Below are 14,867 nucleotides of genomic sequence, written 5' to 3'. Positions count from 1 at the left end.
ATTTAAGACAGGAAAATTTGATGTGATGTTCCGTGCTTTAGCTAACAGTCTTCCAAGAGATACAAAGCTTCAGTTGCTCTGGAAACTGTAACTTGGACACAACCATGTAGATACATCAAGCCCCTGGCTATAAATGAAAACACTTTAGCAACACTGCACATCCATGTGACAAACATTTTTAAAAACAAGCACTGCATCCTGATCCTCATATAGGAAGGGCATATCCCACAACCCTCCACACACAGCACAGTTCTCCATCTGTATTTCCTTTCAGCCTCAAGAGAAATGAGTGAGAAGAGCCAAGAGAGCATGTGGACACACCATTAAGACAACCACCCTGCAGATAAGAGAGACGTATGTGGTAAACACAGGTGGGTATTTGAGGGATATGCCACTGATCCAAACCAGGGCTGCTTCTTTCTGTGTTTGCATGGTGCCTGTTACACCACAGGCACAGCTGAAAGCAAGCACTGGTAACCAAAAGGAAGACTTAGACAAATTAACATGGTGGACAGGATGGCATCTGGTACACACAAGTCTGAGCTGTTGGCCCAGGAGAAGGCAGCAGGAAGGCTGGAGCTGGGAACAGAGCAAGAGGACAGCCACTAGGAGAAGGAAAGCGGGGGGCGAGGGATGATCCAGAGTAGAAGGAATGAGCGTGGGGATGTTCATGGAGGAGGATTGGACACAGCACAACACCAGAAGCCAGATATTTTTATATTTTTATTTTAAAAAAAGAGGGAAATATTACATACATATATGACAGCCTGAGTGCTGGTTGCTGTGGAAACCATAACTTTGAATTCAGTGGCTAAACCCCACCATTGCTATTTATACCATGCTCCTCACTACAGTACGAGAACTTCGTCTGAGAAGCAGAGCTCTGGTACCAGACAAACATGGGTTTTCTTCCTGTTACATACAGTGATCCTTTCAAATGATGCCTCACAAGGTTTTTCTAATGTTCCTAGCCACTGAATGACTACATGGTATAATCACCTCTGACATGAAAAAAAAAAAAACAACAACACCCCAGCACTGTCTTTCCTCTTCCAAGCAAGACCAGATGAATCACTGCACAGACATCAGGTAGGATTCACTGAATTTTATTTCAGTCAAGAGCAACCAGAAACACCAAAAAGGCCATTTAAAACAGCAGTATTATCTTGTTTCCCTTAAGGCAAATTACAGTCAGCATTGCATGAGATTACTGAGGGCCAGATCTTAGAATCAGTTATCATTAAAGATGACAAGTGTTTAAGTACACAGGAATATTGCCTTTTATATACTGGAAAGCATAATTGGACCATTAATACAAGAATAACAGTAACAAAAGGCTACAGATTGAACTCCTGTTGGGAGAATCCCACTAAAAAACAATGCCATTTTTGAGCTGCTGTACTGTTCAAGGAGACAGCTTTTTCCTCTATGGGAAGCGTGATACTGGGGCAGCAAGCGTTCCCACAGTCTAAGCGCGAGCAGGACTAATCTGCCTGTAATCAAAGAAGAGGTGAGTCAAGTCCCCAAGGGTATGTCACATTCCTCTTCCACCTCCACCATTTCAGAGTCTAGAAGGAAAGAAACAGTCCCATTCTTCACCCACTCCCAAATTATGCTTTACCTCAACTAGCATGGAAGTGCTAGCGTAGCATGTTCATTGCTACTACCAAATATACACAGTAACTACCACGGGGTGATCATGTTTTCAGACTCTTCCAAGGACCTCTACACACATGAGTCCCCAAATCAGAAAGCTCGTGGCACACAAAGGCAACTAAGGCAAAAGCTGAGAGAAAACCACAGGGCTTTCCAAGGACACTCACACCTTTACAATCCCACGGGACTGTCCCATCCATGTGGGCTCACTGGGAAACAGCAAGGATAACCGTTACATACAACCAGGTAAGCAAAACTGCCTGAAGAAGGCAGCTTTTGCCAGGGGAAGGGCAGCCGTACACTGAACAGGGACAGAAGCAAGGATTCAGCAGAGGGGCTCCAACAGCTGCCAAATGAGGAGGGGTGGAAGTTACTTTCTGTGGGATCTGGCCCTTACAGTCAAAGGGAAGGATGTCTCATTTGCCCTTGTTCAGTACTTTTTTAGCACTGCATTGAAGTGTCATTGAAATTGACAGAAGCTTTTTAATAATACAGGAAGGGGAAAAGATGATCACAGATTTGGCGCCCAAGTAATCACTCCATAGATTTCAGCCTCCCCTAATTTATTCCAGTATATCTTTTAATCAGAATTTCATACATAGCAAAACGATTAACAAGTCATGAGTGCTACCTATGTCCCAGCTCCAGCCAGCTTTCACTAGCCCAGTCCCCCGGCTGCTGCGCAGGGGGGAAGTGGGAACGAAGGACTGACAAGGAACGTAAAGTCAATTTCTCCCAGTGCTTCCCAACAAACGTGGTAGTACTGAGATACAAGCTGGAATCATGCACCCGTTCCTACAACTCTATTTAAGACCGCATTTGTGCCAGCGTTCCCGTCAAGCTGACTGCGTGCATCGCTCGGGAGTCCCCAACTTCAGCACGGGCAGCACGGGCCGGCGGTGCCGTGCCTTCAGTGACCCTCGGGCCGAAACACACCCCCTTACCCGCTACACGCTCACCGAGTACGTGGGTCCTCATGACACCCCGGCTAAGGCCCGCGCCGTGGGCGGTACGGCTCCCCCACCGCAGCAGCAGCCGGCGGAGAACGGACCCGGTGGCTGCGGGGGTCTCCTGGGGATAGGGGGGAAGCGACGACGACAGCGGCGGCACGGACCCCGCGCAGCCCCCCGGGGGTGGCTGTGACATTTTAGCCGCAGGAGCGAGGCAGGCTACAGCAGGGCCGACGGCTCCAGAGACGAGACCCCGGCGAAGCCCCGAGCATCCCGGCGGGGCCACCACCGCACCGGTGGGGGGATCAGCGCCGGCGGCCCACACAGCAAACAATAAAGCGGGCCTCAGCGGGCCGGGCGCCCACACACCCGCCCGCAGCGGAGCGGCTCGGCCGCGCCCCCCCACACCCTGCCCGGGCCCCCCGGTGCGGACGGCGGTGGCGGCAGAGGGGCTGCCCGCAGCCGGGCCGCGGCGCCGCGCTACGGCCCCAGCGAGAACCGCTCCGCCAAGGTGCACCGATATGAGAGGTGATGCCGCGTGGAGGGGGACTGAGACGCGATCCGCCGGCCACTCACCTGCCGCGGCTGCGCTCGGCACCGGGAGCCGCCGTCCGCCCAGGGAGCTGCTCCCTGTCGCCGCCGCCGGGCGCCTGCGGCCACCGCCGCTCAGAGCACGCCGCCACCAATAGGCGCCGCTGCCATATTGTTACTGCCGGCGCTGCGAGGGGCGGTGCCGCCGGCCTCCTTGGAAACCAGCGGCCATTAGCTACCAAGCTTGTCAATCAGAACTGGGAGAGCCAATGGGCGGCGGCGGCGGCCAGCAGCGGGGCGTTCGGAGTTGGAATGTTGTGTGACAATGGCCCACGCGGCTCCCAGGCGGGAGGGAGGGGTGGGGCCGCTCCCCAGGGGCCGGAACACCCCCAACACACACACACACACACCCATACACACACACCACCCCGCACGCACACACACACACACACACACACACACACACACACACACACACACACACACACACACACACACACACACAGGCACACACACACCACCCCGCACGCACACACACATACACACAGGCACACACACACACACACAGGCACACACACACCACCCCGCACGCACACACACATACACACAGGCACACACACACACACACAGGCACACACACACCACCCCGCACGCACACACACATACACACAGGCACACACACACACACACACACACACACACACACACACACACACACACACACACACACACACACACACACACACACCCTCCGCACCGAGAGCCGAGCCCGCAATGAAAGCGGCCAATGGGGCTCGCGGAGCGCCCGCCGCGCGCGGCAGGCCGGCCAATCCCGGGTGGGGGGAGCTCAGGAGAAGGTGGCGCGCGCGGCGGGGCGCGGGATTGGCCGTGAGCGGGGAGAGGTTGACTTGGACGTTAAACCGCCTCTGAGGGCGGGAGGTGAGGAACCGGCCTGTCACGGCTCACGGCACCCCCCTCACCCCCACGTCTCCGCACAGTCCGCGGAAGAAGAGTTCCGACCGGTGCGAGGGGATCGGGATCCGTGAGGAAGATGCCTGCCTGACTGCCTCAGAAGTCGGTTTGACTTCGAGGGGGTCGGGAGTCGTGAGAGGAAGGTGCCTCTCATGTGGAGGGTGCGGTCAGACACCTTCCTCTCATGGCTTCTGACCCCATCGAAGGCCCTTGGAGCGCTGCTGTGCTTTCCCATATTTCATGTTCACCACCAGACCTTTGGAAGGAGCCATTGCCCAGCACTGGTGGCACCAGACTTTCCAAATCACAGAATGGTTTGGGTTGGAAGGGACCTTAAGATCACCTAATTCCAATCCCCCTGTCAGGGGCAGAGATGCCTTCCGCTAGACCATGTCTCTCAAAGCCTTGCCCAGCCTGGCTTTGAACACTGCCAGGGATGGGGCAGCCACAGCTTTTCTGGGCAAACTGTGCCAGTGCCTCACCACCATCACAATAAAGAATTTCTTCCTTTACATCTAATCTAAATCTCCCTTCTTTCAGTTTAAAGCCATTCCCCCTTGTCTTGTCACTACATGCCCTTGTAAAAAGCCTCTCTCCGAATTCCTTGTACGCCCCCTTTAGGCACCAGAAAGGGGATTGCCATAAGGTCTCCCCAGAGCCGGCTTTTCTCCAGGCTGAACAAGCCCAGGTCTCTCAGTTTGTCTCCATAGAAATGCTCCAGTCCTCTCATCTTCATGGCCCTTCTGTCGACTTGTTCAAGCAGGTCCATGCTCTCCTTATGTTCTCATGCTTAGGGGTCTTGGGCCTTGTCTACTCTTGCTTCCAAACAGGTACCATGCTCCCCTTCCTTCTCTGCCATTTACCAGAGACACCACCACCACCACCCAACCCTCCCCCCAAGCACCACAATCTATCTACATGGCTCAGAGATGCAAACAAGGTGCAACGGCTTTTCTCCTGTGCCAGCCTGCTCCTGTGCTACTTCTACAGCTAAAGATTCTGAGCGAATTTAAGCCAGTGCTTTAGCTGTGCATCATGCATACAGACTCTGCTTGGTGGGATGCAGGGAAGCCAGAGAGCACCTTGTCACAAGCAGTGCCCCGGCTGCCAAAGTGGCGGTGTTTTGGTTTTATAAGTAATGACTCAGCTCAAATCTGGATAAGTACATTTCAAAAATGCATTAATAAATAAACATGAGCTGCATCTTAACTGAAAGTGTTTTACAAAATCTGCCAAACTACACAGCTTGATTTTTAAACACAAAAAAGGTAGGAGCACCTCCCCATCATCTTTAAAAGTCAAGATGGGGAAATCCAAGTCAGTCGTTACTGTTAATCTTAATGCTTGGATTTGTATTGAATAAAGTATATTTACTTTCAAATACTGTGTGTTTGTTCTGCGTTTCAAAATCAAATACAAAATCTCAACTATCTACTCACTAATCACTATGTTGCTTGCAAATCAAATCCAAGTATTAAATATAAGTTTTCTTCATCAAGCCATTTATTAATGAACAGCAGTTTTTAAATGGCATTACCACACTAAGCACTTTAGTCAAAGCATTTAATCAGCAAGATTAAAATGCAGGTCCTTTCCTGACATTGATTTTCAGGTAAAATTCCCCACTGATCCAGCCAGGAGGTCTTACTAAAATTTGACAGTGTGCTATGGCTCCAGATTAGTGGCAAGTGGCCACTCAGAATAACCATATGAACCCAATGAGAAACACCTTGTTTCTTGCACAGGTGTGCAGCTTGTTTTAAAGCTCACATTCAGAAGCATAACTTAAAAGCTTATCTTCAAGGGGTCCATCAGCTTATAAACAAACATATTACATCAGATTATGGGTTGCACATCAAAATCCCCATCTACCCAAGAGGCATCCTAGCCCCACGCAGGGCTGCTGCACTTCCTACAATGCCCCAGACCAGGAGAAAAGCCCTGGCACTCACCCATCTCAGCCCTTCAGTCACAACCAGGACCACAAAGGGAAGTCATGCTTGATCAACCTGATAATCTATAATGAAATGCCTGGCTTGGTAGATGGGAAGACAGCAAGAGGTATTGTCTACTGTGATTTGGTGTGGCTTTTGACTGTTTCCCATATGATCCTCATAGAGAAGATGACAAAGTATAGGCTTGATGAGCAGAGAAAACTGGCTGTGTAACTGGGCCCAGAGGGTGGTGATCAGTGGTACAAATTCTAGTTGGAGTCCAGTAACTAATAGTGTACCCCAGCGGTCAATCCCAGGTCCAGTCCTATTCAACATCTTCATCAATGATCTGGATGATGGGGCAGAGGGTACCCTCAGCAAGTTTGCAGATGACATGAAACTGGGAAGAGTGACACAAAACAACAGAGGGCTGTGCTGCCATCCAGAGGGAACTAGACGGGCTGGAGAAACTGTCTGACAGGAACTTCATTCAGCAAGGGAAGTGCGGACTCCTGCACCTGGCAAAGAACAACCCCATGCACCAATATATGCTGGGGGCCACCCAGCTGGAAAGCAGCTTGGCAAAAAAAGGACCTTGTACCCTTCAAGCAGCAAATGGTATCCTGGGCTGCATTAGACAACAGACTGCCAGCAGCTCCAGGGAAGTGATCCTTTCCCTTTATTCAGGGGAGGCCACACATGGAGTACTGTGCCCAGTTCTGGGCTCCAAAGTACAAGAGAGACATGGAAGTGCTCAAGAGAGTCCAGCAAAGGGCCATGGAGATGATGAAGGACCTGGATCATCTGTCCTAAGAAGAAGGGCTGGGAGAGCTGGGACTGTTCTGCCTGGAGAAGAGAAGGCTCAGGGGGACATTATCAGTGTCTATAAACACCTGAAAGGAGGGTGCAAAGAGGATGCAGCCAGGCTCTCTTCAGTGGTGCCCAGTGGCAGGACTAGAGGCAGTGGGCACAAACTGAAACACAGAAGGTTCCCTCTGAATATCAGGTAACACTTTTTTTCTGTGAGGGTGATCAAGCACTGGCACAAATTTCTCAGAGAGACTTTGGAGTATCCCCCCTTGAATATCTTCAAAAGCCATATGGGCAACCATCTATAGGTGGCCCTTCTTGAGCAGGGGATTGGACCAGATGCCCTCCAGAGTTCCCTTCCAGCATCAACTATTCTGTGATTCAACAGCCAAATCCTATACCATGGCATTCCACGCCTCCTGCAGCTCTGTGCACCTCCTCCACTTTGGGCTCTATGTCTGATGAGTGCCTCATATGCACCACCAGCACCTTTGGCCACAGGTGCAGCCTGGCCACAGAGCGGGTGTGAGTCACTGGCTCAGACAAGAGAAGCTAGTGCCACTTTGTCAGTCTTGTGATCTGCTGTCCCACCTGGTGTGCCTGGCACAGCACTGCTTTATTTCTGTATAACCTGCAGCCCAGAATCCACTTCTTCCACGATGCAGGCAGCTCCATTCAGCCCAGGGAAAATCTTTGCGCTTCGTTAGTAGGCTGTGTTTGGCTCCTCCTTGGCCAATGTTTGGGCATCCTTGATGCACACAGTCCTTTACAACAATGACTCGGGAGTCTTCAAGGTCTCACAGCCTGGCTCTTAATTGTATGGTTAATGAGATTTGTGGCTCCAATCTGATTTGCCATTTTGGAAAACTTTAGTGAAAGGGAAGGGAAAAGGCACGGTAAAAAAAAATTGGGGGGAAGGGGGGGAAAGAGAGGTTGGGAAACATAATTCTAACTCTCAAGCAAGGTGATGCTACAAAAACCAGCAGAAGATCCTCCATGCAGCATGGCTGCTTCACCCAAGCAATGGTTGAGAAGGTTGTTATCACTTCCCAGGTTTGGCCAATACCATCCAGCAGCAAACTGTTTTGATGATAAGCCATCTTCACAAAGCACAATCAGGACAAGGAGCCAAACGCTTCCACTTCACGTGATTCCTCAAAGAAAAGCCAGAAGGACTGGATTCAGCTGAGCATGCTGAATTGTCCATGCATTACAGGTGAGACTACCAAGCTGCTACCAGCCCACGTGGTAAGCAAAGCAATTCAGAGAAAGGTTCATTGAAATGAGTGAGAGGGGAGAGGATAGTGGAGAGGAGTTTAGGCTTTTAAAGAGGTCTGAAGAAGGCAATACAGTGCAAAAGATCCTTATTACATGGAGCAACAGTGACATCAGTGGAACTGTAAATTACAGGGAATCAAAATTGGAAGGGACCTCTGGAAGCCTCTGGACCAATCTCCTCCTTAAAGTAAGGCTAATTCCAGTCAGGGAGGTTGTACATGGACTTGCCTCATCAAGATTTGAGATCGTGAGGGGAGAGAAGGGGTGGCCATGAGGGGAGATCGTGAGGGAAGAGCGGGCAGCAATGAGGGGAGATCACGAGAGGACAGGAGGGGCAGTTGTGAAGGGAGATCCTGAGCAGATAGGAGGGGCAGCCATGAGGGGTGAGGAGAGATCATGACAGGAGAGCAGGGGCAGTTGTGAGGGGAGATCATGAGGGGAGAGCAGGGGCAGCCATGAGGGAAGATCATGAAGGGAGAGGTGGGGCAGCTGTGAGGGGAGATCATGAAGTGAGGCCAGGGGCAGCCATGGACTGTGAAGGCTGGCCATGAGAAGAGATCTTGCTGGGAGATGAGGTGTGTCCATGAGGGGTAGGGGCAGCAGCTATATCGTGTGGGGCCACTATGAGGGGGCAGATGAGGGGTGGCTGTGACTGGAGATCGTGAGGGGCAGCCATGAAGAGCAACCATGAAGGGAGATCTTGAGGGGAGATCAGTTTGCCCTTAGTGACATGGTTTAGTGGTGGGCTTGACAGTCCTGGACTGACAGTTGGGCTCAATGGTCTTAAAAGTCTTTTTCAACCCAGTTGATTCTATGATTCTATGATCTTCAAGGCTGGAAGTTTCACAGCTTCTGGGCAGCCTGTGTGCCTTGCATACCATGAGCTCCTGCTCCTAGTTCTGTGTTCTTCCATTGGACACACTCCAACTTGCCAGTCTCCTTCTGGTGTGGGGGCATTCATACATGTCCAAAGGAGAAATCCCACAGCTGTCAGTCTTGTTTGAGAGAAACACAAGGCAATAAATGAGGCAATCACCCATCAGGTCCTGCTGCACATGTATCCTCCACTTCTCAGGCTATGGCTCCTACAGAGCACTATACAGTTGAGTACTGTATAGCCTCCCCAGGCTTCTCTCACACCCATCTAGTCCCATAGGCCCTCTGTGGTACATGTGTAAGAATGGAAAAGAAGAGCTAGCAGTGAAGAAAGGACATTTTCTAGCAGCTTCTAAAGCATAATGGTAGCAAGACACATCTAGTGGTGCACAAGAGTCCAACCCCAGGGAGGTGCTGTTGCCTCCTGCCACCACAGTGTACAGTACTGGTATGGTCCTGCTTAAACACTGGTGCGGTTTTCAGCAGCTGCCCCAGAAAAGGGCAAAAGTGGAAGGGTCAAGGGTACTGACCTAGAGGTGATATCTACTATCAGACAAAGTTGGGGAGTATTTCTGTCCCTGTGGATAGCTCCAGGTGTCTGAGGAAAGAGGAGGCTGCTCCTCACCCAGACCAGCTCCTGTCTCCTGTTCACCACTCCACTCTACAAATACTTAGTGAGCACCAGTGGGGTAAAGCACCAGTGGGGTAAAGAGGGTGCAGAGACTGAAACCCCTCCAGGGACTGCTCTTCTTTTCCATGGTGCAGGCTCAGGCGCTCATTAAACAGCAGTTCAGGACCTCCAGCCCCTCTCCCCAGTGCTGCTACCCAGCTGCTCTGCTGCAGCCCTGTACATGCCAGCCATGGCTCCTGTTCTCAGATGAATGCAGCCACATCTCAGCAGACCTGACTCCCCAGCTGGGGCTTATGCCAATTAATTTAGGCATATTTTAAGTAATCCCACTTTATTAACTACTTTTCCAGGGCCTCTGCATATAACAAGCGAAATACATTAATCATCTGACAGTTCTAGTTATTCTGCATGTCAAATCCTATTTCTTCATTTATATATCCAGACTGTTATGGTGCGCTAGTTGTACCCCTCCACCTACTCAGTGCTAATTTAAGAGTTGTTATTTTTGGCTAGAAGTGATTGTGTGCATAAGAAGTTCAGTTTCCTCAAAAAAATTTTAATAGGAAGCAGAATGCAGGACTGAGCAGAAAACCCCTTTGCAAAACACCATTTGCCCAACATCAGCAAACCTCGTTTTCAGGTAATGGGGCAGAAGCATCTTGCTTTGAAGATTCTGTCTGAGATTATGAATGATTGAGTTGCATAAAACATAGGCATTTTTGACACGAATATATCAGGAGTAGCTCACTCAGAAAAAACAACTTTGCAATTCACAAGAGACATAGTATAACTTACTGCAAGTGTGGTAATTCTGTGATTGAAAAACATGAAATAGCATTTGCTTATCGAAAAATCTGTATGGAAGCTCATTTGTGAGGAAAGCTCAGAAGCAAAGTTCTCTCTCCAGACTTTTGTAAAGTTAATTATCTGTAAATATGGCATTTCTTTCTTTGTACTGCATGTTTTGTTATTTCTGCTCTACACAAAGGAATGCTCTTATTCCTGAGTAATGCACTTATGTATCTGAAGGACAGGAATGCCAGAGGACATTTCAATTTGAAATATTGAAAAAGGTGTTAAAAAATCAGGGAAATTGTTCTTTGAAAAATAGTTGTAGCCTGTTACCACTGTACTCTTTCAAGGATGTGCTGCTGCATGTATGTAAGCTAACATTTGATGTCCTGCACACAGCGAGCAGAAAGGATTGCTTTCCACCAAAGTCCTAACCAGGCTGTCAAAATTGGACTGACTTAGGACTTGCTCTGTACTGGTGAACTTCGTGCCTTCTACTCATTTTCCTGCCAGTTTTGCCCGTGTCTTAAAAAAGATGTTTACTACAACCCAGAAATTGTTGCCTTCTTTTAGCTTTGAGAATAGGAACGGCAATGTAATAATGGAAGTTTCTTTCTGGCTTTTAAGTAAAAGTAACAAGCTGGTTACAAAACCTTGAACTCCATACATAGAATGTAATTATCCCTGCTTAGTACCCCTTTTAGCAGGGACAGTCTGCTTCCATGAGTACATAACATCTATTTCCCCTTACAGTCTCTTGAAGAATTTCTCTTAGTCCACTGCATGCTTCAAAAATTATGATAATGGATTCCCTGTTTTTCCCATCTGGTAGTTGTCTGAATAATTTTCCTGCTGCAGCAAGTAGAATTGCATCCTCACACATCTAGATTACATGAAAGAGGAGATGCATTTGATGAATTATTGTCCACCTTAGCCTCTCTTTTGAAAAATGCTGTTATCTGCATTCACTGCCAACCATGAGTAAAGGTATGTGTAAAATAAGAGTACTTTGGATAATGGCAGATTCTGAGCTTTCCCAGGGACATGACTATTCATGCCACAAGGACACATATGGGGAAGTCACAAGTCCAGGCAGATGACATCAGTTGCTTTTCCCATCTCTACCAATGCCGTAACCCTATCAGAGAAGGCCGTCAAATTTGTCAGGCACAATCTGCCCTTAGTGAAGCCATGTTGGCTGTCACCAATCACCCCCTTTTTGTCCATGTGCCTTAGCATAGTTTCCATGAGGATCTGCTCTACGATCTTGCCTGGCACTGAGATGAGACTGCCTGGATCTTCCTTTTTTTCCCTTTTTAAAAATGGCCATGTTTCCCTTTTTCCTGTCAGTGGGAACTTCACCAGACTGCCACAACTTCTCAAATATGATAGTATCTTGGCCACTCCATTTGCCAGTATCAAGGACCCACAGATGCACCTCATCAGGTACCATGGACTTGTGCTCTTTCAGGTTCCTCAGATGGTCTGAAACCTGGTTTTCTCCTGCAGCAGGTGATACTTCATGCTTCCCAGTTCCTCTTTGTCAGGGTGCATCACTCCTGAGCTTGAAGCAGGTGATCCCTGAATACCAACCAATTTCCTTGGGCCCTCTTCCCTCCAGGACTTTACCCCATGATACTCTGCCAAGCAGATCCCTCAAGAGGCCAAAGTCTGCTCTCCTGAAGCCTAGGCTAATGAGCTGGCTGTGCACCTTCTTTGCTGCCCTAAGATCTTGAACTCCACTATTTCATGGTCACTGCTGCCAAGGCTGCCCTTCAGCTTTCCATTCCCCACCAGCCCCTCCTTGTTGCTGAGGACAAGGTCTAGCATACTCCCTCCCCACATTGGCTTCTCTACCACTTGGAGAACGAAGTTATCATCAATGTATTGAAAATATTTGTCTCTTGTTGGATTAGTTAATCCACACATGCAAGCGTAAGGAAAATCTGTGTTATTGCATTAGCCTTTTACTACAAGAAATCTGGCCTCAGCCCTGATGTAGGTCACAGATGAAAATAATTTACTGTCCTTAACTAAATCCCATAGGGAATGTTTGCCCTTGCAACCACCTCCCTAAAACCCCAGCAGGCTTTGGTCTGGCTTTTGCTTCGTGAAAGGGACCACAAGGAGCCCACAAAGGTCAGCAGAGGAGAGGACAGGGATGGCACACGTTGTTACAGCATTTTCCTCTTCTAACATTCTGTCTGCAAACACACTAACTCAAGTGTGGGAAGACACAGTGCCATTGCCTTTGAAAGCACAGCCTAAGCCCACAAACTGGGTGTTTGCAGGAACACTCAGTTTAGTTTGGTGTTGGGTGGTTCTTGGTTTTTTTTTCACTAGATCCATTGATATTATTGAGGAACAGCAGCTTTCAGTCACACAAGCCCTTCCTCACTTCTGAAATGCAAGCAGCAATCTTCATGTTAAGAAGAGATTGAGATAAGTTGTTCTGGGTTTAACTGAATTATGTTAATCAGCTGGATAACTGGAGTACAAGTTTAGTCAGCACTTGTTAAGTGTCACAAGAGAAAGGTGGTGAGACAAGTAGGTAATATTTCTTGTGGGATACTGAGGTGCTAGTAAGAAGGGAGTATCTATAATATATCCTAAAAGTTATTCTATTCTTTATAGCTGAGATGTCTTTTATCCAGTAGGTTCATTAATTTCAGATTCACCTTTTGAAGCTGTTTTGCTCCTCTGAGTGCCTGTTTTATGCAAAATGCCTTCCTCCTCCATTCAATTCAGCACATCTTTCTATGGGGACTATCTGAAGGAGTTAATTCTGGTGACTACTGGTGGCCTGTTTTCCCCATGTGATTTCTTCAAGGGCAGCCATGCACTGAGTGGTGTGGACATCCTTCTGGTTCATGTGCGTGTGTATGCAGTGCCCCTGACTGCTCTGGTGGTTGGGGATGTGCCATGGCAAGTTCTGCAGCCAGTGCTGTGTAGTATCCCCCCTTACGGGAAGGCCTAGGGAAGACCCATGGCAAGTTCTGCAGCCAGTGCTGCGTAGTATCCCCCCTTACGGGAAGGCCTAGGGAAGAGCTTGGCTGAGTAATTCAGGAGAGACACTGATGTTAGGCAGAGATGATGTCTAAGAAATACCTGTATGAGCAACAAGAATGGACTTCTAACAGTAATTTTATCTTTTTATCTTTAAAACAGTATTATTCAGCCTGGAAGTAAGCGGGCTCCTACAGACGTAGCCTCTAGAGCTCGTGATGGCTTGCTCTGCAGCATCATCTGGTGGTCGCAGCATGGAAAAATTACCGCTCCAGGACCTTCCATTTCTGCATCCTCCATTACTATAGTGCCTCACGATCTTCTTGCCTCTTCTCTCCACCACAACATCTAAGTAAATTATTACTCCTGCAGTGACTGGATTCACAAGAAAAACTCGAGGAGTACTTGGTTCAGGTGAGTCTGAAAGACTACTGGTCCCACAACTCTCACTGTGTGAAACTTGGCTCTTGGTAGAGGCTCAGCAGAGATCAACATATCACTGAGCCCCTTTGCAGAGTTGTACATACAGCCCACAAGTTTTACACAGTCCTCAGCAGAGACCATACATCACACTATTACTATCTGGGGAACAAATACATGGCATTTAAAACTTAAATGAATGTTGGCTCATGCTACAGGGCTGAACTTCCCCTTAGAGTTTGAGTGGTGGAAGGATAAGGCATCTCACCCATCCTCCCCAGCACAAGGAGAGGAGCAGCAGCTGAGAATGGTGAGGAGCAAGCAAGCAGCAATCAACCATGCAGTCAGACACCGCCCATCAGCATGCCTCAGTCAGGTACAAACTCCTGGGGGGAGAAAGAACACAGCTTGAAGCTCCCCCTGGAGCAGGGCGGCACAGGGACCAAGATGTGACCCAGGGGCTGCGTTGCCATCACGTGCACTGGTGAGGCTGCACCATGGATCCTGTGTTCAGTTTTGGGCTCCTCAAAGAAAGAGGAATCAACCTAAAGTTGTGCTAGGGGAGGTTTAGGTTGGATATTAGGAAAAAATTCTCCGCTGAAAGGGTTGTTAAGCATTGGAACAGGCTGCCCAAGGAAGTGGTGAAGTCACCATCCCTGGAGGTATTTAAAAGTTGAGGTGCTGGGGGACATGGTTTAGTGGTGGCCTTGGCCATGCTAGGTTAATGATTGGACTCAATGATCTTTAAGTTCTTTTCCAACCTAAACGATTCTATGATAACTATGACCAGGAGACACACAGAGGCACACAACTGCTTATGAAAGGCACAGGGGAGCATACCCCTGCCCTTCCTGTTTAAGTCATTAGTCTGGAGCTTTTCTTCCTCTAATATTAATGTTTTCCTACTTACCTACTCCTATGAAAAGCTGATTGTGCCTGCAGATTCTCTGAATAATTCATTTAAAATACTGAAGCCAGACAGAAGTGAACTTTTACTTAACAGCAGGTTAG

General features: G+C 48.7%; 1 protein-coding gene across 6 annotated transcripts in view; it reads right to left on the bottom strand.

Annotated features, from left to right (window-relative positions):
* The window catches only part of TIAM1 (TIAM Rac1 associated GEF 1), a 192,936-nt gene extending 189,620 nt beyond the window's left edge, over positions 1–3,316 (bottom strand). For 3 of the 6 annotated variants that reach the window (XM_057410171.1, XM_057410177.1, XM_057410173.1), the window contains exon 1: positions 3,183–3,308. The gene's annotated coding sequence lies outside the window, so the exon portion shown is untranslated. Of the gene's footprint in view, positions 1–3,182 lie in introns of all 6 variants that reach the window. The other 3 variants (XM_057410172.1, XM_057410178.1, XM_057410176.1) reach the window with 3 other exon arrangements.
* Between the last annotated feature and the right edge of the window lie 11,551 nt (positions 3,317–14,867).

This window comes from Pezoporus wallicus, unplaced genomic scaffold, assembly GCF_028554395.1.
Source record: "Pezoporus wallicus isolate ANWC-B61680 ecotype Strahan unplaced genomic scaffold, APGP_CSIRO_Pwel_v1 contig_7011, whole genome shotgun sequence".
In the NCBI taxonomy this organism is placed as follows: domain Eukaryota; kingdom Metazoa; phylum Chordata; class Aves; order Psittaciformes; family Psittacidae; genus Pezoporus; species Pezoporus wallicus.
This window is presented reverse-complemented; position numbering and strand designations above follow the sequence as displayed.